Source organism: Pongo pygmaeus, chromosome 7, assembly GCF_028885625.2.
Source record: "Pongo pygmaeus isolate AG05252 chromosome 7, NHGRI_mPonPyg2-v2.0_pri, whole genome shotgun sequence".
In the NCBI taxonomy this organism is placed as follows: domain Eukaryota; kingdom Metazoa; phylum Chordata; class Mammalia; order Primates; family Hominidae; genus Pongo; species Pongo pygmaeus.
Window position 1 is genome coordinate 139,311,604 of NC_072380.2, and position 17,517 is coordinate 139,329,120.

General features: G+C 42.2%; 1 non-coding gene across 1 annotated transcript; it reads left to right on the forward strand.

Annotated features, from left to right (window-relative positions):
• The first annotated feature begins 12,721 nt into the window (after positions 1 to 12,721).
• LOC129043373 (U6 spliceosomal RNA) lies at positions 12,722 to 12,828 on the forward strand. The gene has a single exon (XR_008504448.1). It is a non-coding gene; the product is annotated as a U6 spliceosomal RNA (small nuclear RNA).
• The last annotated feature ends 4,689 nt before the right edge of the window (positions 12,829 to 17,517 follow it).

The following is a 17,517-nucleotide window of genomic DNA, read 5'->3' on the forward strand; positions in this document are numbered from 1 at the left end:
GGTGACCTTTCACCTCCACCTTTTCTAAAAGTACTAGATAACTTCTTCTGATGGCTTCATTTGTCCTTTTCATTTGGAAGAGGAAAAATAAATCAATCCCCAGTGAGTCTTTCCAATTTATTTCCAATTTACTGATTAAAGAACTGAGGCTCAAAAGGTAAATCAATGTATAATGGTAGAAAATACATCCCAATGCATGTGTATTCAATTCCCTGCTTGTCTCCTTTCTATTATAATTACAACAAACTCCCTCTGTAAAATGGAAAGAGGCATAGGCTGGATTCAAGAGACCAGATTTATAAAAATGCCTTTCTTTGCATTCACTTTTTGTTGTTTCTGTATGTTTATTACAGGGTATAATATAATCTTCCTGGAATAAGAATATGGATTAAACAAAGTTTATACTCAATAAATACTTGAGAAGGGAAGAAAGGGACTAAGGAAGGAGAGGAGAGAAAGAGGAGGAAAAAGAAGAAAATACGTTTAAAGGAAAGAAAGGAAGAGATAGAAAAAAAGTTTCTCACAAACACAGAGGCTCCAGCTCTGAGTTGAGGCACCAGTTGAGAACAGTAGGAAAAAGCAAGTCCAAACTGGAAAAACCCACAGCAATATGTGGAACTAAACAAAGCCCAAATACCATATCTTACATATCTGACTGTAAGACATCACCACTGGTAAGACACACATTGATTTAATAAAAGACTTCCAGAAAGAGATGGGAGAGTGGGGAACTAACCCTTCATTAAGTGTGCACACAGATGTTGTAGTTTCTCAGAGGTTATAATTACAGCCTTCCTGCTTTCTTCTTCTTAGTTAGCAAACTCATTGAGAAAAATTACCAGTGTCAGCTAGGAAATAAAAAATCAACCTCATGGATGAGGTTGGGCTAGAGAGCTACGGCTGGGATCTGCTGCCAAAAAGAAAGCTTTACACACTTCCTCCAGATCTAGATCTCCCTACTACCTTAAGTGGAATCCGCAGAGCAACAGGCTTATGACCAACCTATCTGGAACTTTGGATGCAGTAGACAAGATGTCATTTCTGGGTGAAGGCAGCCACACAGGCTCATGGCTTGGCACACCAAGTAAGGGCTGCTTTTCACCCCCTGCTTGTCCTTATGAGTGACTGGGTGCTTTTGTCAGCACACAAACTGCTCAATTCTTTGCAGCCATCCTGCCAGGAACTCACTCCTCAGTCTGCAGCATAGAGAACTTCAGCGTGGTCCAACCCTAACAGAGGAGCTGAGAAACCATAGGCCTCTGGATCTTCCCCTAGAAGAGGTCCTGGATCCAGGTGTCCCTACTTTGTTTAAGATGAAGCAAATGAAAGAAACATCACACTAACTAAGCAGCCAAGTGGCCTGAAGAAATGAAGACAGGCAGACAGTGCAGAAGCAGTGGCCCGTGATGGTCCAACCCAGTTAATATACACCAACTAGTGCAGAAGTTCTTAATGTTTTCACCAAGACCCCTGTATTAGTCTATTTTCACACTGCTATAAAGATACTGCCTGAGACTGGGTAATTTATAAAGGGAAGAGGTTTAATTGACTCACAGTTTTGCATGGCTGGGGAGGCCTCAGGAAACTTACAATCATGGCAGAAGGGAAAGCAGACACGTCTTACATGGCGGCAGGAGAGAGTGAGTGTGTGTTGAGGGAAATTTCAAACACTTATAAAACCAACAGATCTCGTGAGAACTAACTCACTATCATGAGAACAGCACAGGGGAAACCACTGTCATGATCTAATCACCTCCCGCAAGGCAGGTCCTCAACACATGGGGATTATGGAGATTACAATTTTTTTTTTTTTTTTTTGAGATGGCATCTCAGTCTGTCACCCAGGCTGGAGTACAGTGCCGTGATCTTGGCTCACTGCAACCTTCATCTCCCGGGTTCAAGTGATTCTTGTGCCTCAGCCTCCCGAGTAGCTGGGATTACAGGCATGTACCACTATGCACAGCTAATTTTTGTATTTTTAGTAGAGATGGGGTTTTGCCATGTTGCCCAGGCTGGTCTCAAAGTCCTGACCTCAGGTGCTCCACCTGCCTCAGCCTCCCAAAGTGCTGAGATTACAGGCATGAGCCACTGTGCCTGGCCAGTGTTACAATCTGAGATGAGATTTGGGTGGGGACACAGCCAAACCATATCAACCCACAAGAAGAGATATGTTTTTTGGTTGGTTTATTTCATTTTATTCTCTAGAGCAGCCAGAAAGGGAGGAGAGTGTTTTATAGCCATGACCCAATGCACAGACACACAAACACAAAGACACATACACACACATATACACACGATCAAATTAAAATTGTTTTAGAAACAATAGTTACAATAGTGTCTGTATTTTATTTTATGTAGATCTCAACCTTTATTGATTTCATGACCCCTGGTCAAAGTTTTCAATTGGTCAAGAATTGAAAAAAAAAACCCTGAACTCATAAAAGTTCCTTAAGAAGCAGTGAGAGGGAGAAAAATTAGACATCACCTTCCTAATACTTCCAAGGGGGAAGAGATTCACATTTGAGGGGTCCCAGAAATATGTGAAGAAAAAGATAGTGTGACCCTGCCCCTGAGACACAGATGAAATAGTTTTAATGATGGATGACAATTTCGGAAATACCAAAATGGTTTTAAATGCTTTTTTGAATTAAGGAACCAAAGTCTTTTTCCTGAACTGTGACTTGAATCAAAAGTATTTTGTTTTCATTTTTGTTTTTCTTTTTTTCAAATATGTCATACCAGATGGCTTCAAAGTGTGACCAAGTCAATGCATTATCTAAAGTGATTCAACTGTGACAAACCAAAACAACAAAACACTCTTAGAGCTGAACCAATATTTTGTTTCCTTCAAGCCTCAGTGGAGCCTGAGACTAAAGGCTTCTGAAATGCTGATCCTAGAAGCCGAAGGGCCATCTGCTCAAGCTGCTCTGCTTCCCTGACTTGCACCCTGTGTCTTAGCCATTGCCAGAGGCTCTCAGCTCCCCCAACAATCCCTAAATGCTCCAGGTTGCAAATCTTTGCTCATGTAGCCCCTTCTATTTGGATGGCTGTCCTTCCATCCCTTGGTTTTCTATCTGCTTGATGAGCACCTACTCATTTTTTTAAACTCAGCTCAAGGATCACTTCATTTATTCATTCATTTATTTATTCAATTTCCAACAAGTTTTAATTGAAGGGTCACCATATGCCAAGACCCATTTTGGTTATTGGGGAAACCAAATGTCAACCATACATAGTCTCTGTTTTAAAAGCTTACAGTCTAGTCAAGTGCAATAGGTTCTTATATCATAATGTGGTGAGTACAATTCAAGAGGCCAGTAATTAATTCAAGAGGCCAGTGGTTCACTCCAGTAATCCAGCATTCAGGGAGGCTGAGGTGGGAGGATCACTAAGGCCCAGGAATTTGAGACCAGCCTGGACAACATAGCGAGTAGTGAGACCTCATCTTTATTAAAATAATAACAATAATAAATACACAGGGCATTATCAGAGCACAGAGGGAGAGCCCCTGACTTAATGCAATAAGTCATGTAAGGTTCCTTGAAGGAGCTGATGCCTGCCATGGCTGGAGAGGTGAGTAAAGAGGAAAGGTTCTAGGGAACAGCAACCATTTGAGTTAAATATCATTATTTCCAATTTAGAGATAAAGAAACAGAGGCACAGAATTGCTAAATATATTTCCCAAGGCACAAAGTTATCAAATAACAGAGTGGTATTTGATCCTAACAGCAGATACTAACTCTTAATCATTAACTCAAATGGTCTTTCATTTGCTGTAGAAATCCAAACGAGGAGGAGATACCAGTGGAGACTGGACAAACAAGAGGAAGAAACTGAATGGGTTTGGCATGGGCGGTCAGATCCATGGTGCGGCCAAGTACTAAGCCCAGAGAAGACTTACGGAGGGAACAGAGTTTGGGGTAGGGTTAGAGACAAACCCTATTGTAATTTGGGACCTGTGGTAAAGCAGGTCTGTGCCATCAAGTCCATGCAGAGTATGCATATCAGTGCTACATGACAGGTCACCTGCTGGATGAGCAGTCGTGATTTCTTTTTATTTTTTATTTTGTTTATTATTCTTTTTTTTGAGATGGAGTCTTGTTCTGTCACCCAGGCTGGAGTGCAGTGGCGCAGTCTTGGAGATCTCGGCTCACTGCAACATCTGCCTCCTGCATTCAAGTGATTCTCCCGCCTCAGCCTCCCTAGTACCTGGGATTGCAGGTGCCCGCCACCATGCCCAACTAATTTTTCTATTTTTAGCAGAGACATGTTGGCCAGGCTGGTTTTGAACTCCTGACCTCAAGTGATCTGCCCGCCTTGGCCTCCCAAACTGATGGGATTACAAGAGTGAGCCACTGCACCCAGCATTTTTTTTTTTTTTGGTACCCCAACTCGTTATAGGGAATGAAGCAGTAATGATTTCAAAGTCAAACTAAGCTAGGTATAAATCTTGTCTCTGGTAGTTATTAGTAATGTGCCCTTGGAGAATGCACTTATCCTTTATGAGTGTCCTTTTTTTTTTTTTTTTGAGACGGAGTTTCGCCCTGTTGAACAGGCTGGAGTGCAGTGGCATGATCTCGGCTCACTGCAACCTCCGCCTCCCAGGTTCAAGCGATTCTCCTGCCTCAGCCTCCCAAGTAGCTGGGATTACAGGCATGAGCCACCATGCCAGGCTAATTTTTGTATTTTTAATAGAGATGGGGTTTCACTATGTTGGCCAGGCTGGTCTCGAACTCCTGACCTCATGATCTGCCCACCTCAGCCTCCCAAAGTGCTGTGGATTACAGGCATGAGACACCATGCCCAGCTGATTTCTTTATCTATACACTAGGGAAGGCAATATCTACCTTATGGGGCTATGATGAGGATTAAATTAAGTGAGATTATGTGTAAAATTGCCAAGCATATTTCCTGGAACACAACACATGCTTAATTCCCATTACTTTTACTTCCATATTGCATCCTTTAGGTGCTCTCTCTCACGTTAAGGAGACATGCCTAAGTCCTTCAACTTCATCTGCCACAGACTGGGCAGGAGCCTGGAACCCAACCCCATTATGATGCAATTGAGTTCCTGGCAACAACCCTGACTGGAAGTGGCTGGGGACAGAGTGTCCCATGGCCTGGAGCAGAGCTTGTTAGATTAAAGATGGAAAAAACTGGGTCCATCTTTAAGAGCTGCCAAGTGAACCAGGAACCACCCATCCCCTGCAGGAAGGAACTGTTGTGTCATTAATAATACTTAGCATTGTCCTAGTGTTTTTCCAAGCTAATTAATTCTGCTCCAAATCCCAGAAAACAAACGACTGAGTGAGTTGGAGACAGATCTCTTGTTTCTGAGACAGAAGGGTAGAGAAGCGTGTCCCCTGCAGTGACTGGGGGAAGAGAAAAGCCTCATCACCAATTCTTAGAGCCATGTTACCCAGGGCAAGGAAAGGGCATTGAGTCCTGGGGATGGTGGGTACTTACCTCCCTATCTCCAAGATCTTTAAACAGGAACAGTCACCCGAAGTTGCAGATACAAGAAGGCTCACCCATCCCTAGGACACATTGCCCAGAAGTGGCAGGTGTTGGTAAGCTGGCTCCATGGTCCAGGTGGAAAAGTTTATCCTTCTCTCTCTCCTAGAGCACAGGACCAAGCTCATGTGCCAGGACATGACATGTAGCTGACTGGTCAACTCTGTGCCATTTAACTCCATGGATACTTACTTTACAGACCAGAATCTAGGAATACCAAGAATCCAACTCCATCTCCTCCCTTGATGGGAGTGCAGTCAAGTGTGAGAGACCAAAGAGGCAGAAAGTTTCATTGTAAAGAGAAATACTCAGATGAGGGAGTACAAAAGATGTGAGGCAGTATGGAAAGGATTCCTGGAAAAGAATATTTTGAGCTGTTTGGAAAGATGATTAAAAACAACAAAACAAAGAAATGGACAGAGGACTTAAAGTCAAGAGGCTTAAAGTCAAGGAAAGGCAAAGCACATTCAGGAACTTGAACATAGTTCCTTGGAGAGTTGGGGAATTTCAATTTGACAATGACTCCTGTCATCACAAAGGAAAGAAAGGCTCGTGACAAGACAAACAAGTGTACAAATATGTACAGCACACAATGAGGGCCCAGAGGAAGAAATAAAGATTAAAGGATAGGAGAGACTACTTTTGCCTTGAGGGGAAAAAAGAAGTCAGGGGCTGGCTAACAGGTAAGGGTCCTGGCTTGATAAGGCCAGATTAGGCATTTCTCAGGCAGAAGGCTGAGAAATTATTGCTACTGTTCTTGTTTCTTTTGTGGGGTCTGTGTGGTCACTGCAGAGTGCAGTAGATATAAGAAATCTCAGGTGTGTGACTTTGCTTCTATTTAGGCAGAAGGCTGAGAAATACTTAATCCGGCTTCATCCTCTTAGCCAGTCACTGACATCCTCCTTGCCAAAGGCTCCTACCCCATGAGATTGTATTTCAGTAGGTCTGGTTGGGGGCCCAAGAATCAACACCCTAGCAGGCATCCCAGATGACAGAGATGCAGGACACCCACACACCTCATTTTGTGAAGAGTGGTGGAAAGGTCCTGGTGCCCCGGCTGGACTCAAATGCACCCTGACTTTCATCTGTTCTATTAGCAAAAAAAAAAAAAAAAAAAAAATCCCAGAAGCTACAGCACCCACTGTGAGAGGGGCATAGCACTTCAAGGGAGATTTTTTTTGTCTTCTTCTAAAGTTCTACCTTTTCAAATCCAGAAGAGCTCCTGAAACATATTTTCAACGATTGTGTTCCTTATAGGAAGTCCTTCAAGGGAAGGGACACATCTTACTTGAAAGCACATCCCATCTCCTAGCATAGACTGGCCAGGTAGATTGCAAATGCTTGTTCAATTAATGAAGCTGACTTCCTTTTATTTTCTGAAAAGTATCCTGTGCAAATGTTAGCAAGCATTATGTTAATTTGTATGGCTACTCTCCGCCTAAGAGACTCCCTGCCCTAATTCTCTCTTCAAAAATGGGAATCCAGTCTCTAGCTGTTCCAGGATTACAATTAGCATAGGGATTAATGATTTTGTGTGTTGGTGGAATTATGTTTCCTTCGTGGGGTCTGTGCGATCACTGCAAAGTGCAACGAACGTAAGAAGCCTCAGATGTGTGACTTTGCTAGTAATCAGTCCTAGAATTCTGGGAAAATGACTGCTTGGCTCCATGCTTCAATCTCCTTTTTAATAAAGTGAGAAAATTAGATTATTTCTTCATTGGGTCATTCAGTAACTATTTATCAAGCACATGCAGTGTGCCAAGCACTATCCTAGTTGTGGGGAGTCAATGGTCAATTAGACACATTCCATTCCCACCCTGGTGACATAATGATGAAAAATGAGACCACCCACTATTCATACAATCACATACAAAATTTGGAAGCATCTTGGGACTGCCCTCCTTCTCTGATTCTATCGATTACTAAGTCCAGATCATTCTATAGCCTAAATAATTCTGTAATCAATTTCCTCTTCTTTGTCCTTATTGCGCTGAAATCCTAACCACCTCCTAAGTGGTCCCTGCCTCTCATATGACTTATTAAAGTTCATACTGTTCTGTGGCCCCTGTTCAGCTTTCTAAAACATAAATCTGATTCTGTTACTACTCTGTTTACACATCTTTCCCTGACTCCCTGGAGTCGTTAGATAAGTAATAATAGCTAATAGCAATTGTTAATTATGTACCAGGCATTTATCTAAATGCCTTTACATACTTCAACTTATTAGCTCACAGCAAGCACAGAAGGAAGGTGCCATCATTGTCCTCATGTATGTTGGTTATTTGTCTGTTAGCTGTCAGCTTCATTCCTGACTCCCTATGTTCATCTTTATAATGCAGGGGGTGTGGAAGCCTGCAAACTACACTTCATAGGCTGTGATCAGCTGCCTTCTGGTTGGGCTCTGCCAGTGAAAAGCCTTGGGACAGGACTCAAATGCTGGAGGGAAGAAGTTTGATTTTGCATTGTTTTGGTTTTGTTTTACCCCTGCTTTCACGGATGCCTCCCGCAGTGGTGACACATCGGTGGAAGTGCAACTTCTGGCCCCCTCACAGCTTCAGGGACCATCTGATAGCAGTAACAGCAACTGCACCTCCAGATCAGAAGCACATGCAGGCTGCCTGCTAAGAGCTCCCTGGCCTCTGAATTTCTCCCTTCTCCCTTTTACTCTTCTACCTCTTCCAAAAGATTGTAACCAACTCCCCGTATTAAATCCCTCTCTGCTGGAAATACCTCCAGTGCAAACTACTTTCTTAACTGGGCACTGATGAGTACACCATTTAATGCACAAGGAGACTGAGATACAGAGAGGTTAAGTAACTTGTCCCAAGGCAAACAGCTAGGAAGAAACATAAAGCAGAAATAAAGAAAAAGAAAAAAAAACAAGGTATTGAATTAAGTCAAGGTTTCTTAAGCATGTCATGCAAAGCCCTTCATAATTATCTTCCTCTCTCCATCCATAGTCTATGGTCTAGCTGGAAAGTGACACCTAGCAGGAGATTGTGCTTGGTTGTTGTTTTTGTTAATGAATGAAGGAATGAATGCCAGATGTACCATACTTGTGTAAAACCCCAGCAGGATATGTGACTGCAGTGGACATTGCATGAATCAGTGAATAAATAAATAATAAACAAATGAATAAACTCCAAGCACAAAACAAATCGACCTGGGTAGCAATTTCCTGCCTCTGTGTTCCTCCCACCCTCAGACTCAAAGCCCTAATGCATCCAAGAGACTGAATGTTCACATCACTTGTACAGAGTAAGCATGCAATAAATGCATATTTATTAAACTAATGAGGAGAAGAATCCATCAAAAATGCAATCAATCAAGTCATTGCCCAGTGATGTTTAAAATTCTAGTTTATTGAACCACAAAATTCTTCCAGGAAGAAGGCACAGAAGAAAACCTTTACATTTTCCTAAAAACAAAAACCTCTACTATAACAACCAGCAAATAATTAGACGTTAATGTCTCTAACTTAAAAAAAAAAAAATGTAACCACAGTTAATCTCAGGGGATATCCTGTACGAAAAGGGAAAAAACAATGAGTCATGGATTCTAACCTCCTGTTTATAACCAGGGCCCACAAATGATCTGTTGCTGAAGGAGAAGAAAGCCATTAATCTCCCAACTCAGGGAGCAATTTTATATTTTGAATAAAAACAAAATAAACAGCATTAAGGAGGGAAATAAATCAGATATGCAGTAATTACTTTGAAGGAGCCGGATTTTCCTGCCTAACACTCTCTTTGGAACTTCTGCCTTATCCATCAAAGCAAAAGTGTATCAGATGACATGGAGATTTTCCATTCCCTTTTCAGACAAAATTAGTCAGTTGATGTGAATAGTAATTTGACAGGACCCAGAAGGGAGAGCATGAGTGATGGGATTATAATAAACGCGGGAGAGGATGCTTAATAAACTTTGGTGAAGCCCTGGATCCTGCACTTTTCCTCTCCTACCCTCCGTGTAACTCCTGATTTATGAAATTGTTACTTTTTTCTCTGTGAAATCTTAGAAGGCTTGGACTTTTTTAAAATAAAGAATCTAAAAAGGACCTTATTTATTTTCTTACCCAGTATCCTTATTTTAAAGATTTAGAAGGCTCAGCCCAGAAACAATAATTGACTTGCTTAAGTTTCCACAACAAAATCAGCTGAAGCGCCAGGATCAAAATCCTGGCCACGTGCCTCCCAGCCTTCAAAGCTCAATAAAGACAAAAGCACAAACAATTGTGAAGTGGTTCCTTACTGAAAGCAATCTTGGGTCTCATGCAGCACTTTCTAGGTAAAAGCCCGCTTGATATTGTTTGGCTTTGTGTCCCCACCCAAATCTCATCTTGAATTGTAATCTCCACATGTCAAGGAGAGACCTGGACTGGATCATGGGGGTGGTTTCCCCTATGCTATTCTTATGATAGTGAGTGAGTTCTTGTGAGATCTGACGGGTTTATAAGGGGCTCTTACCCCTTCACTCACCTCTCTCTCACCTGCTGCCATGTAAGTCGTGCCTCTTCCCCTTTGCCATGATTGTAAGTTTCCTGAGGCCTCCCCAGCCATGGGAAACTGTGAGTCAATTAAACCCCTTTCCTTTATAAATTACCCAGTCTCGGGTGGGTCTTTATGGCAGTGTGAAAACAGACTAATACACCCTTTGATGTGAAACCACAGAGGAAGGCTGCTCTTCTCTCTTCAGGCTTCCTTCCTCGGGCATTTCCCTCCAATCAGGCACTCTCTCCAGAGTCCTCTATCACTCGTTTGCACCTTTTTCTGAATTCTAATGATTAAGTTTTTTTCTCCCCATTATTTGGGAATGTCCTGCTAGCAGTTGTTTTTTTCAGGAACAGTTTGGTAACTGATTCATTTGAAGCATGGACATAATGAATCTCTCCTGATATATCTATAAACCCTTGCATAGCTCCCTTTACTATTGTGAATGGAGCTCTGTGAGTAAGTTGTCTCTTTCCCTTTCATCTCCCGCCATCCCAGCTACCCTGTTTGGGTCTACACATCTAAAGTTTAATAACCCTCCAGTGGAAAGAACAGGGAGATGTCGAAGGATTAAGGATGCTCATCAGTGCATTGATTTATAATAAAAATACAATAATTCAAAAGCAGAATATAAATGTCCATCAGTAATGAACAGCTAAGTAAATAATGATTCATTATTCATACACCAAAAATCTATGTAGCTATTAAAAAAATAGAGAGAAGAATATGTATCAACATAAGAAGATGTTCAGGGTACATTGTCAACATGTGTTAATATGATGTTATCAGATAGCAATTATTATATGATTTAACTTTTTACAAAAAAAAGGCAACAGGTTTTTATTGAAAAAAAGTATGACATGATAGTCCCAAATATGTGATATAAATATGACTTTTTATTACATTTCATAATATAGTAAACATATTCATTTTGTAAGAAAAACAACACAATGTTGTTGTTTTTATTATTTTTAACAAAATATCCAAGCAGTCACTCTGCTTAATTAGAGAAGCAATGAAAGAAATTATGGCCAAGTGTTCTCTGTGACTGTAAATATTCAGAGGGGGCCCGGGTTGCCCCAGACTTGAGTCATCACTCTACTTTCTTTATTTTACCTCTTGGTTTTGTTTGTTTTTATTTATGAAGTTTCATTTGAACAGAAGTTTCTAAGGGCAGGTGTGTATATGTGCTTTGTTCTGGTTTCTTTTTTAGTGAGTAGAATGGGTTCTTACCTGTGAATATTCTCTCATTATGGACGACAGTAGGAATGTGAACAATTATTGAGGGTCTTTGATGTATCAGATGTCGTCCTAGGGCTGTCTCCAAATGTTATCCTGTTTATTTGTCATCACAGCTCTAAGAAGCAGGTGTGACTTCTGCTCATTTTAAAGCATAGCCACAGAGGCTTGCAAAGATGCAGGGACCTGCCCCAGCTCATGCAGGCGGACAATGGTAGGCTGAGAGCAGTGAGAACCAGTCCCATCTCCTCCTACCCACTGCAAGCAGGATACCAGTTTGGCTGGGAGTTGTTGGTTGAAGTGTATCCCCCAACACCTGCAACCAAATTAATATATTGAAGCCCTAACTGTGCCCCACCTAGTATCTCAGAATGTAACCTTAATATAACCTTATGTGGAGATAGGGTCTTTACAGTGGTAATCAAGCAAAAATGGTTAATGGGTGGGCCCGAATCTAATATGTATACTTAAAAAGACTGGTAAATACAGATACTTAGTAAATATATATACTTACAGGGACCGATGTCCTTGTGAGTAGAGGAAATTTGGACACAGATGCATCCAGAGGGAAGATGATGTGAAGATCCAAGGAGGGGATAGCCATTGCAGATCAGTGAGAGAAGCCTAGGAAAGATTTCTCCTTCTGTTGACTAAAGAAAAAATGAAGCTTTTAAAGAATTAAAGGTAGGTTCATTCAGAAGCCTTACTGAGGACCACAGACTGAGGCCAATAGCCCAGCAGCAGCCCTTTAGAGAGGTCCTATCAGACTGCCCCAACACAGTATTTAAGCCAATGCCCGTATATAGGTGGTGGAGGTTTAATATGGGCAAAATCACATCAAACTTGCCAAGAAGCTACCTTAAAGCAGAGTTACATCAAGGTTAACCAGAGGTACATCAGAGTACCTCTGGTTAAAGACTACAGAGACATAATCACTAATTCCATCAGACGTTGTTTTATAAAGTGTAGGAAAAGGCAAGGGCTAGGGCCATTTATCTTTTAAGGAATTTAGTGACTCAGGCAAGAGACAGGGGGTCATGTGCTCTATCCTGTTTTGTCTTCAAAGAATCCTCCCAGAGAGCTGCACTTTGTCACAGCATCAGGGGCTTTGTGAAATGATGCTAGCAAGCAGAAGTGAGCAAATACGGCTTTTTGCATTTGCTGCTTTATCTCACAATTCACAGCCCTCAAAGGAGCCAATGCTGCAGACGCCTTGATTTTGGACCTCCAGCCTCCAGAACTGTGAGAAAATAAATTTCTGTTGTTTAAGCCACTCAGTTAATAGTCCACTGTTATGGTAGCCCTAACAAACCAGTAAAATGAGTTACCTGGTGATCACATGAAACGTCAGCTGTGATGACAGAAAGGTGCTCTTAAGAACACAAAACAACTGGGGTCCACTATGTGGAAACAGAAGACTGCAAGGAGTGAAACTGTGGGAAAGGAAGAAATGCCCAGTAGAAGAGAGGCCCCAGGTTCTCGCTCTGGCAGCACGTATACTAAAATTGGAACGATACAGAGAAGATTAGCATGGCCCCTGAGCAAGGATGACACACAAATTTGTGAAGCGTTCCCTATTTTTAAAAGTTAAAAAAAAAAGTTTTTTAAAAGACGGGAGGTCCCAGGAAGCCCTGCTGCCTCTCTGCCCACGCTGCCCAGGCCAACCCTGCTACCAGGAAGAAATTCACAGGGCCAAATTATTCAGTCGTGTGTATTCAGGCCAGAAATGCATTATTTAATTTTTTGCAGCAGATGTACCTTTTTAATACTGTTTTGTTTCAGGCTAAAATTACAATATTAAAATTTAATATTCAAACATTAGCATGAGTTTGCATTTCTTGAATCTCCACCCACCTTTTTCCTCCAGCATATGTGGAATGGCAACAGGCGAGGGGTGGGAAGAGGACAAGGCTGTGGCTGCTGGTCTTATCTCTGCATCTGAGTGGTTCTGTGGCCTTGATCACATTGCTCCACTCCTCTAGGGTTTGGTTCCCTCCTCTCTCAAATGATGGAAAGAACCTGGGTGTTCTAGAAGGCTCTTGCAGCTCAAAGTATTCCCAAGTCTGTGTATCTCTGGAGACTGGAGGGAGCAAGAAGAGATGGACAACAGATGCCTGAGCAGAACTGATATGTATCTGCACTTTTGCCATCATCAGAGGTTGGAGGGGTCTTAGAGAGAGCTAGGAACAGAACGTCTCCAAGTGTTGATAGGTGTGTGGCCTCAACAGGGTCCCTCCAGACTTTTAGGGAGACAAGTAAAGAAAAATTCATAGTGGTTGTTCCTATATCTCTTGTAAAGGATAAAAGGTAAACATTACATGTATTCTTTTTTTTTTTTTTTTTTTTGAGACTGACTCTCGCTCCGTTGTCCAGGCTGGAGTGTAGTGGTGGGATCTTGTCTCACTGCAACCTCTGCCTCCCAGGTTCCAGCAGTTCTCGTGCCTCAGTCTCCTGAGTAGCTGGGATCAGCTAATTTTTGTACTTTTAGTAGAGACAGGGTTTCACCATGTTGGCCAGGCTGGTGTCGAACTCTTGACCTCAAGTGATCTGCCTGCCTCAGCCTCCCAAAGTGCTGGGATTACGGGCATGAGCCACTGCACCCAGCCTCATTACATGTATTCTAAAAATTAAAGATTTTCTGACTGCAAAGTCCTGGATTATTTACTGAAGCTTCTGTGACTGTATGCGTCTGACAGTATGTGTGTGTATATGTGTATGCCTGTGTCACACACGCATATGCCTCAGTTTCCCTGGTATCCCAAGAAGATTTTTAGTTTTTCTTTGGGGTAATTACACCTTGAAAAAGCAGATACTTCAGGACTCCTTCCTTTTCTGTACTCTGAAGTCCAGCTCTTCATTTCTACTATTGGTGAGAGTGCAAGTCGACGTCACCTGATTTAGTACATGGGCATTCTCTCTAGCCTCTCAGGTTGAAAGTCTCCCTGCTGTGACTCATATCCTCACTCTATGCAGGAGGATTTTTTTTTTTTTTTTACTAGACCTTTACATGAAATTAGATAGAGTTAAGTTATCTCTCTCCTGGCACTTCTTGTGCAGGTCCGCCAGTCAAATCCAGCAGACTGCAAAAATACTAGACTTTCTCCACAAAAGAGTCAAGTAATGCCAGAAGAGTATTATGGCACAGCAATACTCCTCAGAGCAAACGTTGGCTTTTCAACTAACTTAGAAGTTCCCTGGAAAATGCTTCTTAAGCCTTAGAGAAAGGGACGGTCTTTTTCATATAACATAGCCAAACCAAGGGCGTGACACTCCATCACCATTACCATACTCTGTTGATTAGAAGTGATTCACAGTTTCTGCCCACAATGAACAGAAGAGGTAACTCACTGTGGGTCACCTTTAGGTGTGTCCACCACATCATTCTTCCCAACATTTTGTAAGACTTCTTGTACATGCCAGGCGTGGTAGCTTACTCCTGCAATATGAGCACTTTGGGAGGCCAAGGCAGGCAGATCGCTTGAGGTCAGGAGTTTGAGACCAGCCTGGCCAAAATGGTGAAACCTCATCTCCACTAAAAATATAAAAATTAGCCAGGTGTAATGGTGCACACCTGTAATCCCAGCTACTTGGGAGGCTGACGCAGGAGAATTGCTTGTACCCAGGAGGCAGAGGTTGCAGTGAGCTGAGATCGCATGACTGCACTCCAGCCTGGGCAACAGAGCAAGACCCTGTCTCAAAAAAAATATAAGGAAGCTTAGTTGGGCATGGTGTCACACAACTGCAGTCCCAGCTACCCAGGAGGCTGAGGCAGGAGGATTGCTTGAGTCCAGGAGTTCAAGGCTGCAGTGGGCTATGATTGTGCAGCTGTACTCCAGCCTGGGTGACAGAGCAAGATCCTGTCTCCAAAATAATAATAATAATTAATAATAATAATAATAATTGAAAGAATAAAAAAAGATGGGGATAGAGATGAAACAAAATTGGCCACGAGCTGATAATTTTTGAAGCTTTGTATTTAGTTATACAGTGGGTCTCTGTGCTATTTGGCCTACTTTTAAATACATTTAATTTTTTGCATAATAAGAAAATAACCGACAAGAAACAGTGATCAAGTTAGTAATAATCCTTACCATATTTCAGCAATTCTACATGCCAGACACTATGCTAAGTGCCTCATTTACATCATCTCATTTGATTCTCACAACGGCCATATCAGAAAGTATTAATAGTGCATTTATAAATAAAAAACTGCTTCTCTGATAAGTTAAATGACTTGCCCAAGTAGAGCAAGAACCAGATGCTGTGTTCTCACTTATGAGTGAGAGCTAAACGTCAAGTATATATGGATACAAAGAAGGGATCTACAGCCACCGGGGCCTACTGGAGGGTGGGGGGTGCACGGAGGGTAAGGATTGATAAACTACCTATTGGGTACTCTACTTAGTACTCGGGAGATGAAATAATCTGTACCTCAAACCCTTCTGACATGAAATTTATCTATATAATAAACCTGCACATGTACCCCTGAACCTAAAATAAAAGTTAAAAAAAAAAAAACAATCTGCCTACAAACTCAAAACAAACAAACAAAAAACAGATGCTGAATCCACGTCTCCTTTGATTTCAAAGCCCATATTCTTTTTTGTTTGTTTTTGTTTTTGAGATGGAGTCTCACTCTGTTGCCCAGGCTGGAGTACAGTGGCACGATCTCTGCTCACTGCAACCTCCACCTCCTGGGTTCAAGTGATTCTCCTGCCTCAGCCTGCCAAGTAGCTGGGATTACAGGCATGCACCACCATGCCTGGCTAATTTTTGTATTTTTAGTAGAGACAAGGTTTCACCATGTTGGCCAGGCTGGTCTCAAACTCCTGACCTCAGGTGATCCACCCACCTCGGCCTCCCAAAGTGCTGGGATTACAGGCATGAGCCACCACACCCAGCCTCAAAGCCCATATTCTTAATTACTATTTCAAGTTAAGTCAGTAAGTATAAGTTAAGTGCCTATAATGAAGCACTGGGAAGGTGACAACAATTAGAAGATGTGACGTTTGGTCTCAAGGAGATCAAGGCTGAGAAAATATTTATTCATTGCAATTCTGGCCCTGGATCAACCACTTACAAATGAGGAGAGGCAAATTATCTCAACACACTAGACCTTAGTTAGGCCCTTTACCTGTTTGATGAGATCATGGAATCCATCCTGCAAGTCACGGAGGACAGTAGGGAAGATCAAATGAAGTCATGTAAATAAAAGCCACGAGGAACAGTAAAGGGCTGTATAAGTAAAAAGGACAAAATGCAATATTGTGGTTGAAGATAAGAAGCCTTTAGCCTACGCAGATTTTTAGTGTTCTAAACCCAGCTGTCCTCAGCCCCGTGGTTTTTCCTTCATGAAAGCTCCTCAACAAATTCATGTATAGGGAGGTTGGCCCTAAGAACACCCAGGACAGTGACATTTCAGAGGCATTGTAGAGAAGCTCAGTTATCACATTGCAGTGTCTTCCTCTCCAGGACTGTGCTTAGCACACAGGAGAGCCACATATGGGGACTGGGAATTATTTCTGATGTAGCGATTGGGAAATTGTGACAACGTATACTAATGAGGTGACAAGAACAGATGGTGTCAGATGCACATTAATCTTTAGCCTGATGTCCTTCATGATGTCCAACCTCCAGTTTCATCTCCTGCCACACTCATCCCCCATACTTACACTCTTCACACTGGCCTGACCCAAAATGCAGATTCCAGGACGCAGGCTATCTCACTGCCTTCTTACTTACAATTCTCATACCAGAACACCCTTTCTCCTCCCCTCGTCTGAATCTTACTTGTTTTTTGAGATTTAAGTCAGGTCCTTCTTAGGAAGATTTCCCTGATTCAGACCCAAGTTGAATTATGATAACCCTCCTTTGGCTCCCATAAAATCTTATAACTTCCTAGCTGTGTTTTATTAATAGTTGTCTAGTTTAGCACTATGTCAAGAGCTATTGAGAGCAGGGCTGGGCACGGTGGCTCACAGCTGTAATCCTAGCCCTTTGAGAGGCCAAGGTGGGAGGACTGTTTGAGGATACCTCAAGCCCACCCAGCCTAGGCAACAGAGTGAAATCTTGTCTGTACAAAAAACAAAAGATTAGTTGGGTATGGTGATGTGCACCTGTAGTCCCAACTACTTGAGAGGCTGAGGCAGGAGGATTGCTTGACCCCAGGAGATCGAAGCTGCAGTGATCCATGATGGTGTCATGCACTCCAGTCTGAACAACAGAGCAAGACCCCACCCCCCCGAAAAAGCTATTGAGGGTAGCAGTTTAC